This window comes from Panthera tigris, chromosome X, assembly GCF_018350195.1.
Source record: "Panthera tigris isolate Pti1 chromosome X, P.tigris_Pti1_mat1.1, whole genome shotgun sequence".
Classification (NCBI taxonomy): domain Eukaryota; kingdom Metazoa; phylum Chordata; class Mammalia; order Carnivora; family Felidae; genus Panthera; species Panthera tigris.
The window spans coordinates 26,415,320-26,427,577 of NC_056677.1; the positions used below are offsets into that span (position 1 = coordinate 26,415,320).

Genomic DNA, 12,258 nt, shown 5'->3' on the forward strand with positions numbered 1-12,258 from the left:
GTCCGCTTTATAGCCACACTCACCCTTTCTCAGCGGAGAGCATCCCTGACGTCGATGATGGAAAGAAGTTCCTTTGTCCCGGACATTCTCTGAGGACATTGCTCCTGGGGGACGAGCTGCTTCTGGAGCACATGTTTGATGGGGTGGCCAAGGGCAGGTCAAGTTGCCTGATTCACGACATCAGTATCTCTCTCTGGCAGCCGGCGGGTGTTTGGATGATACGCTGAGACAGGTTCAAAAGCACCGTTCTGCTCATTCTAATATATATGATAATACTGTACTTTAGTTATAGGGTACTTTTTTTTTTTTCTTTTTATCCCAGGGTCTAAAAGTTCTTTGTCAACGGATCAGTTTCGAACAACACGACGCGGTTTTAAACACGGACTCATAGTGCTGTTGGAGACCCAAAATTTGAGACGCTAACGGCCACTATTTAATATTTTTCAAATCTGACTCATGGCTCTCCCCTCCCTGATGCTAGCTAGTGCCATCATCCTGACTATCACGGTTTAGCGGTTTTAAAATACACGTTACATACCAAGTAGGCTGCGGTAGCTTTCTCAGTGACATTTGGAAACACACTAAAAATATGCAGCTTGACTTTTCATCCCCTTCACACCCTCTGCATTTCCCTTTTGGAGAGCTCAGAGGGCGGCAGAGTGGGAAGAAAATCGGCCGAAAGAAAAGGAAAATAGCATTTACCCCCGTCGAAAAACAATGTGCAAACACAGACCTATTGTTCTCGCTTCAGGCTCCGGCTTCCATGCCTGCCTTTTTGCGTCTTGCATTTTATTTGTGTTTAATCGTGCTTTTGCCAGCTTCGGGTGTCCTTTTGCTTAACCTCTCCTCCTGCCTGTCTTGCTGGCCCTACTGTTCCGTTGGCTGCTGCAGCTCTGCTCATTTTTATGTTGTTCTTGATGATCCTTGCTTTTCGTTCGCCCCGTTCATTCGCTTTGTCTGCGTCCCTTTCCTAATTCTCCACTCCCTCGTAGTTTCTCAGATCTCAGACAGGTCTTGCTTCCAACTCCAAGCATATATCGATTCTAAACCTTGACCCCTTTCGTTAACTAATGTTATTTCTTTAATTAATCCCTCTGCGTTTTATTCTTAAGAATCTATCTACAATTTTCTCTAATTGAATTTCCAGCTCCCGTATTTTCTTGTGAGGTTTCTTTCTGGCAGAGCATTTACTTGGTTTCTTTTTTCCTTCATCACTGAATTTAATTGGAGAGGCTTTTTTTTTCTTTTTTTCTGTCTGTCTCTGCTTTTGGTCTTCCGATGTACGTGGACTCAACAACGGGAAGCAGTGAGTGAGCGGGGCACGTCGAAGGAGCACTGGATTTGGAGTCCGAAGGTCTGTGCTCCTGTCTCAACTCTGCCGCTTAACCATCAGAAGCTCATCTGTACAATGGAAATAATGGTCTTACCGGCCCTGCTAAGGGATCAAATGAGATAAAATGATGCAGACAGGTGGCAAATGTCTCCTCCTCCAGGGATTTTTAGGCCTTGTGGATGCATTCATTTCCTTTCAACGGCACCTCTTTTCCAGTTAGCGCAGGGCCAAACTAAAACCATGGCAAATGTGAACTTAAGCACTAGAAGTTTAAAATCTTATCCAATTCTCTCAGAAGCTCTAATTAGCCTCTTGGTAAAAATATCCTGGTCACGGTGGCACAGAGGATGCTGACCATATCTCCGTTTCTTGGCGGAAGCATGCATCCCAAGAAGCCTGTTAAATTTTTTTTTTTTAGTGTTTATTTATTTTTGAGACAGAGAGAGACAGAGCATGAACGGGGGAGGGTCAGACAGAGAGGGAGACACAGAATCTGAAGCAGGCTCCAGGCTCTGAGCTGTCAGCACAGAGCCCGACGCGGGGCTCGAACTCACGGACCGTGAGATCATGACCTGAGAGAAGTCGGACGCTCAACCGACTGAGCCACCCAGGCGCCCCAACCAAGAAGCCTGTTAAACTAGAATTAGAAGAGATCTTAGGTTCCAGGATCTGGAAATTGTAATTCTTGTTTCCCAAACAAAGATGGAGTCTTGTCTTCATCATTTCCTTAAGTCGGTTGTCCAAACTTGGCATAAATACATTTTAGTTATGGCTACTTGCCCTTTCGGAAAGCAGCCCGTTTCACTGCCCGATATTTTGTGCAAAATGATCCATAGTGTTCATCCCCTGCTGCTGCTGACTTCCTGAAGTAGTCCAATTCTTCTTACTTGCGACAGCTCTTTGATGTTTCTGGGCAGTTTCTATGCTCTTCTTTTCTAGAGGCTACAATCCCTGTCCTTTGGATGGTTTTTCGTATAACGTGGATTTTCATGTCCTTCGACATTCTAGATTGCGCCATTTGTCAGTGGCCTCTACAAAACCGAGCCTCCGGAGCTGGATGCAATACTCTGGATGTGTTTCCACCATAGAGATCTGGACGTTATGCTATCGCCGAGGAGGCTCACGCGCCTTGGGAACATGGGTGCTTTTGTCGGTTTGAGAAAGCTGCATTACGGTCCATAAAATTCTCTTGCAAGAGCCAATAAGCCAGGTTTTATGCGTATGTCAAGAACTTGCATAGAGAAATTTATTTTCGGTAGGACTGTAGAGGGCTCTAAGTTACACTATGGATAATGAATTTCTTCTTATTATGTAGAAACCCGAAGTGTCCATTCAGTATAATTGGAACTACTTTATGCAAAGGATAGAATGCTAGGTGTCGGGTTCTTATCTGTCATTATTCTTTAACCTTTATTGAGTTTTTACTCTGCACTCTGCATGTGAAGTATTTTACAGATACAACAGCCCTGCAAGGCAAGACAATTATTACTCCTATTTTATAGAGAAGGATACTGAGGCACAGAGAGATTTATTAATTTGTCCAGGGTCAGCCAGCAAGTAGATCCAAACCCAGGAAGTCTGACTCTGAACTCTATTCGGCCTCCCCTCCCTATGCAGTGCATGATTGGAAAACATTACTTAGGGTGATTGGTTAGTTTGTATTAAAGGAAACGATCTGAACAAGTCCTTATCCTCAGATTTCTCTCTCCCAAGTCTCCAAGGTCCGTTCCAGGGAACGTTGGTACCTTAAGATGACATGAGGGGGGAAAAGGAGTTCCCACGGTGAAGGCCACATAGTTAGTTACCATTTTTAACGTAGCCCCTTGGACCATGCTACACTAAAGGCCTGCTTCAAATAAAAGTGACAGGTTTCCGTGAGATGCTATAGGCGAGAACACTTTGTAGATGCCGAACACGTGGTCCATGTATATGGCCTCTCAGATCGTTCATGAATTTTACATGCCTAAAAATGCCGCTTAAAACAGTTACTTCTCTGATCATTTACCTGTCCTTTACGGAGTATCTTAAAACTTGCTGGATTTATGGTTATCAGTCGTTGCGACACACGTAATTATAATGAATTAGGAAGTTTAAGATCCCAACGTGGAGGCTGTGTTAGAATAGGAATACTGGGGGCGCCTGAGTGGCTCGGTCGGTTAAGTGTCCGACTTCGGCTCGGGTCACGATCTCACGGTCCGTGAGTTCGAGCCCCGCATCGGGCTCTGTGCTGACCGCTCAGAGCCTGGAGCCTGTTTCAGATTCTGTGTCTCCCTCTCTCTCTGCCCCTCCCCTGTTCATGCTCTGTCTCTCTCTGTCTCAAAAATGAATAAAAATGTTAAAAAAAAAATTTAAAAAAAGAATAGGAATACTGGTAAGGGACAGGAAATGGGAAACATTTTAAATCCTATCATCGTCTTTTGTAATTCTCTGAAGCAGAAATTCCGTTAAGTTCAACCGTCGATGCTCAAAGAAGCATGGACGAGAAATGTATGTCAGTTATGTTGAGCCACTCCTGTATATATATACTTCAGTAGCAACCATAACAGCAACAATAAAGCTCTAAAGACACGTAGAAATTCTCTAAATTAACTCTGTGTTTTAATAGAACCACGAATGTGACTACTCTAGATCTGTCTTTATTCTGTCATTACAGTCCAATTTGCTCTGTAGCTTCCTTTTATCCATTTTTGTTCCCCGCACACTATGAATAATTCTTTCGGTTGTTCATACCGTCCTCCTTCACACGATATATTTACTGAATGATCGTGGCCCACTTAGAAGCATCACTTCGGGAGACTAAACAAATTAAGAGCATTCAATCTCTTTGTGTAAATGACATTTTCAAAGACAAGTTGGGGAAAAAAAATCAATCCATTCCATACAAGACACAATAAAAATGTCACAGAAACTGGGTGTAAAGTCAAACCAAGCAAGTTTGTACATTTTTATTATTATTATCTTTCCAAAATGAAAAGGGAAATCGAAAATACATGAACCTTAATTTTTGAGACCAGTCCGGGAAACTGTAATTACATTAGCAACATCCAACAGTGTTATCAACAGTGAGCGATTCCTCTCATCTCAACACAGCAGCCGACTCAGAAAATCACACCTTCCAGCTCATGGGATTTGTGACACTTAGTAATGCATGTGTAATTGGGTAAAAATAGTCATTACTGCAATCTTGATTTTTGTTTGCTTCTGTATTTCTCTAAAGGAAGAAATACTCATGAGTCTCTTCCTGCTTCTTCAAAAAGGCTGTGGTCCGATCCCCTTGCAAGGAGTATCTAGCATGACCTTTTTCGATCCCAGTCATGCAAAGGCTGCCATATTCCTGACGGGACAGCTGTGCCAGCAGAAGCCCTGGAACCTCTTCCTCCCCCTACAAAGAAGCTGGAGGTGCTGGGAGATCCCAATCATCTGTTGGCTAGATCTCTTTGCCCCCACTTGAGCCTACTTTTTCTCCTGGATGCTATTTCCAGACCATATTCCTAAAATATGAATCATATCATGTTCCTCCTCTGTTCGGACACCTACCATGGCTTTTAATTGCTGAATGCTTCAAGTCTAAACTTCCCAGCATCCATCCAGAGAATAAATTTATTAGGAAATCCAGTGCCATCCTCTTGGTAATGTTCATTTTCCTCTTCTCTACATCTTGAACCTTCTGCCCTTGCCTTGCTTGGTACCAGTGTTCTGCCTTCGTTGATTCTGCGTTGCCTCCCTGAACTGACTTTTCTTCTCTCTTCTGCTTGTTCACATCCCGGCCTTTCTTCCAGTTCCCATTCACCTTCCACACCATCCACAAAGCCTTTTCTCTTTATCTTCCTATCATTTGGTTGGAGATTTCCTGCAGGAAAGGAGCCAGGATATACAAAGGCAGAAGGGAATTAGGTATTGGAACATTTACCCCTCACCTTTCGTTCCATGTAGTCTAAATGTATAATTGCCACATTTCATTCCTTTTTCAGCTCCACCTACATGTCCTATGGCATCTTGAACTTGGGAAGAGTCCTTGCTTTGTCCCAACATCCCCATACCCCTCTTCGGTCCCCTCTTTCTAACAATGATGTTACCCTGTATCCAGTGCCCAGAGCTAGAAATCCAAACACTATCCTTCAAAATCCTTTCCTTTCTTTTCCTTTCCTGCCCATCTGGTCACCACGAACTACAATTTCTCATCTTCCATATCTCTCAACACCACTCTCTCCTCTCTTCTTAACTGGCTGAACTGCCAGATTTTCTCTGATCTCTCCTGGTTCTTTTCCAGTATCTTTTCTCTTTCCTTACCCTCTGCCTTACGCTTCTCCACTTTTACCCTAAACATGGGAAGGTCGATGTGGCCCACACCACTCTCTCCATCTGCGATGTATTCCCCTGTTTCTTCTCTTCAACATCTCCTATTCAATCTTCAAAATTCTGTTCAGGTATCACCGTGCCCGAGGAAGCTTCCAGGATACCCACCACTCCCAAGGCAAGATAACGTTCCATTTCTCTGTGGGTCCGTAATTCGAACATAGCACTCACATAATCGGTTTTTATGTTGGTCTCTCCAACTTAAATATGAACGTCTTGAGGGTAGAACGCCTACCACCTCGCACAGTACTTGACCGTAATGAAGCCCTCATAAATAATTATTGAACGAATGAATAGCATATAGTTCTAGTATTCTCTCCTTGGCTTTTTAAGAATTATTCGTTGGTTCACATACATAAATATATCTTTCTAAGGTTATAAGGACCTCAATAATAAAAAACGCTGTGTATCTAAAACTGCACTGGAATCACCCTCTGCACGTGAACAACTATGATAGATACACTAGAGATCATGACTGAGAGTAAGAGGTCAAATATGTGAACTGATCAAGAGGCTCTGTTTAAACTTTCATTCCCCCTTCCTGCTCAGCTTTTAACGGATCCATCTTTGGCTTATTGAGTAGAAGTGTAATCATTTTTCAGGACATCACTTTCAGGTCTAGCCAAGGGCACCCATCAACAGAGCCCATCATCAGCTGCGGTTGACCAGGGCTCTAATTTGGCTGTTATCACTGAACTCTTTTGTAAGAAAGGTTGACTAGGCAGTGACCTTGTCTATTTCACAAGATATAGAGAGCTCTCCCTCTAAACTTCTCCCATAAGTTTCAAGACCTTTCATTTTAATGTCTGGGAGCTGTAGACGAGGCATAAATAACCACCGAGGAAGTGGTGTGGTAGATAAATAATAGCGGATCAACAATCCCACAAGCCCGAATTCTGCTCTTGATGAAACTATTGACATAAAAAAATCTATTGCCACGGTGGTTTCAGTTTCTTAAAACTATGCCGAATTTAGCATGAAAAAGAAAGTATATGTAATTCAGTAACACGGATAAATGCAAGAACCAAAATGCATAAGGAAAGTTCACATATTGCCAAACTATTCCGGTTTCATGTATTCCTTTGGACATCTGGTGGACCCGGGGCTTGATCATGCTGTATGATAATTCAAAACATGGCACTTCCCATGCATTTGCCACACTCCTGCTGTATTATATGGCATCATATGGCTCCTCTGTCCCAGCCAAATTCCTCCACAACTTGTTCCTGAAAATGCTTCACATTCTGGCTCCTGCCTAGATACCCCCACCCCTCATGTCACCCTTTTCTAAGTCATGCTCTTTCAAGATGTAGCTAAACCCGTCAAGAGTGTATAATGCTTCAAAGGCAAAAGGGATACTAATTTGGGAGAACTTAATTCTGCAGGCAGAAAAAAATCCCAACGTGGTTGCGTATGGGGTATATTCAATGCGGCCGGCGCGTCGTCTTAGGAATAACCTCCCCTCCAAGAAATTACTCTGCCAAAATAGATCATTGCAGTGCCCTGCCCTCCACTAAGAGGCTTTAATATAATAACTAGTGACGGTTACCTGTTGAGTGACTTAAGACCAAACTTATCTAAGGAATGAAAAGCGAAGCAATGGTAATTCTGTTCTTACGCTCTTGGTGTTTTCACGGTGCTTAATATACATCATTCCATCACGATGCTGGCACTGCTTCCCTAAGAAGAACAACTGGTGGGCTGTAGACCGAAACATCAATAATGCCGTCGTGGCTGGCAAGGACTGTTCCTGCTTCAAATCCTAAAGAGCATCCGATCATTCACTCATTCCGTCAAACGTATTTTCTGACGATCTCCTCTGTTCTAGGCAGTATTCTAAGCATCTAAAATAAAACCGTGGGCAAAACAGGTAAAAATCCCTGCCTTCATGAATTTTATATTCTAGAAGGAGAAGACAGACAATGAACAGAACAAATAAGTAAGGTAAGAAAGTGATAGTTGTTACAGAGGGACATTAAACAGAAAGAGGGGGGCATAGGAAATAGAGAAGGGGAGTTCAAGGAAGGCTCACTAGACAAGTGATAGCGGCGCATAGGGTGGAAGGAGGTGAGGCAACAATTCAGGAAGGAGGAATAATATTGACGGTAGATTGTTTGCAAAAGTGGCCACAAAAATTCCCATTCCTACAGCCACATCTTTGGGTAGGCCCTTCCACATTGATTCTAGGCTTAGCCACGTGTTCTTCTTTGACCTATGGGACAATATCAAATGTGATCCAATTGATCTCAGAAACTCTTGTGACCACCATATGTAAACAAACCTGGGCTACCCTGATGGATGATGAGAAACATATGGCTAAGCGGGTTAATATTGCCCCATTAACATCAAGCCACTCCTACTATACTATGGAAGCAGTCACAGATGATACGTAAACATAGAGGCATGGTTGTGCTCCAGCGTAACGTTATTTACATAAAGAGGTGGTGGCAGGCCAGATTTGGCTGGCAGCCTATAGCCTGCCAAGTCCTCTCCTAGACGATCTCGTCTTAGCCAAGCTGGCCTAGGCAAAAACGGTCCAGTCAACCCAGAGAACCATGAGAGGCAACCATTGTTATTTTAAGCCATTGTGTTTTGGATCGGTTTGTTACACAGCAAAAGCTAACTGCTACAGTGTTCCAGACAGAGAACACCAGATACAAAACCCTAACAAAGGAGTATGCTTGGGTCACCCTAGAAATTATAAAGGGAGCAATGTCACTGGAGCCAAGTGAGCAAGGAGGCGAGCAATAAAAAATAAGTACAGAAGAAACAGAATAGAGGAATAGGACAGGCAGATTGTAAGAGCTGCGAGGGCCACCGTAGCAGAGGAGTGATGTGATTTGACTTACGTTTTTAATTTGTTTTAACGTTTATTCATTTTTGAGAGACAGGGAGAACAGAGCATGAGCAGGGGAGGGGCAGAGAGAGAGGGAGTCACAGAATCCGAAACAGGCTCTGGGCTCTGAGCTGTCAGCACACAACCCGACGCGGGGCTCAAACTCACGGACCGCGAGATCATGACCTGAGCCGAAGTCGGACGCTCAACCGACTGAGCCACCCAGGCGCCCCTGATTTGACTTATGTTTTTAAAAGCTCAGTCTAGTTTCTGTGTTGAAAATAGACTGTAGAGTACAAGGGCAGAGGCAGGGAGGTCACTTAGCCTATTGCAATCACCTGGGTGGGAGGTTTGGTAGGCTGGAGATGGGTAGTAACCCTAAAGGTTGCGAGAGGGATCCAAATTTGGGTATATTTTTCATGAGATGCACTAATAATTTGGATGTGGACTATAGGAGACAGAAGGCAATTAAAGATCACATCACGGCCTTTGTCCTAAAAAATTGGAAATTGCCATTAATTTGAGATGAAGAAAATTGTAGGTAGAGAAGTTCTGGGGCAAAGTATGAGGAGTTCTATGCAGCACGTCAAATTTAAGATGCCTGTTAGGCGTTCGAGTAGGTATTTGTGTACCCGGGTCTAAAGTTCAAAACAGAAGATTAGGTTGAGGTACAGAGGACATTTCATATGCATGAAAATGATGCTATTGCCAAAGGAGTGCATGTACACAGTGAAGAGAAAAGCCTTAGGAAGCGAGCCTTGGGACATTCCAATTCTAAGATATCAGGGAGATGATGAAGAGGAATTGATCACTAAAGGAGCAGGTGACCGAGAAGGAGAGGCCAGAGAAGTATAAAGGAAACCAGGAGAGTGAAATATCCTGAAGGTCAACTCAAGAAAGTGTTCAAGGAGGATGAGGGCTGAGAATTAACCCTTGGATTTATCGGTACAGAGGAAGTTAGAGACTACGACAAAGTCCGTTTTGGTGGAGTTATGGACACGTAAGCCTGATAGGCATGGGTTTGGGAAGAGATTGTGAGTATGGAGAGCACTTTCAAGGAATTTAGCCATGAAGTAGAACAGAGAAACCAATCAGTAGCCAGAGGGTAATTAGAGGGATATTTTAGAGTAAGATAAAAGATATCATGGTTTTGTTCTGAAGAGAATGATCCAGTGAAGAGAGAGCAAGTGATGATGTAGAAAAGGGAGTGAGGGGGGCGCCTGGGTGGCTCAGTCAGTTAAGCGTCGACTTCGGCTCAGGTCACGATCTCGCGGTCCGTGAGTTCAAGCCCCGCGTCGGGCTCTGTGCCGACAGCGCAGAGCCTGGAGCCTGTTTCAGATTCTGTGTCTCCCTTTCTCTCTGACCTTCCCTTGTTCATGCTCTGTCTCTCTCTGTCTCAAAAATAAATAAACATTAAAAAAAAAAAAAAAAGAAAAGAAAAGAAAAGGGAGTGAGGCCGTCCTAGACCACGATGTCCATTAAAGCCACCAGATTACTGCATCAGCCTGAGTACCTCCAGATGAGACACAGAAGGAAAGTCTTTGAGTGGACAAGAAGAGATGGGCTTTAGGGGTTAACCTTAGATAGGGGCATGGAGAGTTCATCTGGTAGTAGGAGAGACAGTAGAGTAAATGGGCCCACATGCTGGTGGGTGGTAGGTATGGTGGCAGATGGGAGTCTTCAGATGTCCTTATACTTTGTATTTGTTCAGTGAAATGGGAAGCAAGGTTACCAGCCGAGAGTGAGGTTTGGGAGGATGTGTGAGTGGTTAGAGACTGGAGAGGGTAGTAGATTGTTCCAGTAACAACTCCCAGCGCATAAGACCCTTGACATTCCTCTCCTCTGCTGATTCTGGGCTGGCCATGTGATTTTCTGTAGCTAACTGGACATTGGCAAATATGATACAAGCAGTGGCTTACAAGATGCCTCTTTCTAGGAGCTGCCACCCCCACTTGAGGCTGCTCAGGCTAGCCTGCTGGGGACATGTGACCCATCCACTAGCAAGTGCCAACTGCCGTCTTAGACCAGCCAGCCGCATTCAAGTCACTAGATGACCACAGCCACGTGAGTGACCCCACACAAATGCAGCAGAGGAACCGCGCGACTGATCCCGACCCAACTGGTGACCCACAAAATCGTGAGCAAATAAAATGATTACCGCCTTTAAGACGCTATTTACTGGGATGGCTTGCTGTATAGCCAAGGTTAACAGATACAGAGGAGAATTACAGACAAAGGTCCTGTCCTTTTTCCATAACTGGTAGAGTTGGTAGAATAGGGACATACAGTATGGATGGCTGGTGTTACTAAGGGACCACTTAAGAGTCCTACTCATTGAGTTTAAGGACATTCAGTCAGTCTGCTTGGGCTTTTTTCTAGCCACATTCAGTTACATGGGTGCAGGTGTGGTCTAGGGGAGAATTGAATATAATCAGGGTAGGGATTTTTGCCGAGCAAGTACAACAATGCCAGAGGAACAGGTGGGGTGGACATACCTACAAGGGAATGAGGATCGTCACTTACCATGGGCTGCAGCCTCAGAAAATACAGGAGATCAAGGAGTTCAGATGAAGTGAAAAAGCCGTTGGACCAATTGATAGGATTTCCCAGAGTTAAAGGATTTTGTTTTGTTTTGTTTTGTTTTGTTTTTGGCATCAGGACACCAGGGAGCATGAACTAGAAAAAGAGGAAGTGGTGGTCAGAGAGTCTGGTACATGAACTAGAGATTACGAGAAGAGAGTAGTTATTGCGGGTGACAAGGTTTATGATATGACTATGGCAATAAGTGGCCGAATAGATAGGACAAGATGGTGGGAGGAGAAACAGCAAGAAAGTAAGAGGCCAGGTTGTGGCGGGATCATCTCTGTGGATATTGAAATCACCAGGAATTAGGCCAGCGCTAATACTGGGGAAGGTTGCCGTTGGCCAGGAGCTAAGATAGTCGAGAAATGTCGGGTGGGGGTCCCTAGGTAACTGTAACAAGAAAGGATCGTGTCGGGCCATTATGTGGTGGCATTCGATTCTAAGCTGGGGCATTTAAGGGCAGAGGGCCAAGAGGAAGAAAGGCCTGGAAGTGTGGACAAGGAAGAAGGAGGACACCTGTCTTACTTTCAGGCCCAGCGGTACTGGGGGGGGCGGGGGATGGCTATGACTCAGTGGGGCTGCACCAGAAGGAGTGTGCTTAGGGGCATTGCTGATTTCCCACGGAGCAAGAAGGTGAAGAAGACAGCGTTCAGAAAAGAGGTTGCGAATGTAGGAGATTGTGCTAATGATGGCCCCTGAGTTCCAAACGGCTCAGGGGAAGGCTTTCAAGAGTTGGGGGAGGGTGAGAGAAGGGGACGGACAGGGGAAGTGGCCAGCCTCGTGGGGACTAGAGCGTGAAGGTAGAGGCGTGTTTCGGGAAAGGGCTGGGCAGTCCGGTTCTCGCGGCGACAGACGGAAGCGGAGGTGAAGACCGCTTGAGGTTAGACCTTGCCAGGGCGAGGCGGACCGTCCTGGTAAGGCGTCAGTTTTGGAGGCTGGGGAGTTTCCAGGGGACCCCTTTTCACATCTGCCCGGAGAGATGTCAAGTCGGGCAACGGTGGTCACGTGTTGTTCGTTGGAGAGGCACACGGGTGAGTGCCCGCCGTCCAGCCTCCCCGTCGTTGCTGGATTCCGTCTGGACACGCACGCGTTCCCTGGGAACGGCCTGGCGGGAGAAGGTGTGCCGGCATCTGGTAAACCTCGGGGGTGG

At 45.0% G+C, this 12,258-nt stretch overlaps 1 long non-coding RNA gene across 1 annotated transcript in view; it reads left to right on the plus strand.

The window, feature by feature from the left end:
- The window catches only part of LOC102970612, a 77,975-nt gene that overhangs the window by 44,690 nt on the left and 21,027 nt on the right, over positions 1 to 12,258 (plus strand). Inside the window, exon 4 of the long non-coding RNA XR_006213434.1 lies at positions 10,462 to 10,662. This is a non-coding gene — a long non-coding RNA (uncharacterized LOC102970612). The remainder of the gene's footprint in view (positions 1 to 10,461; positions 10,663 to 12,258) is intronic.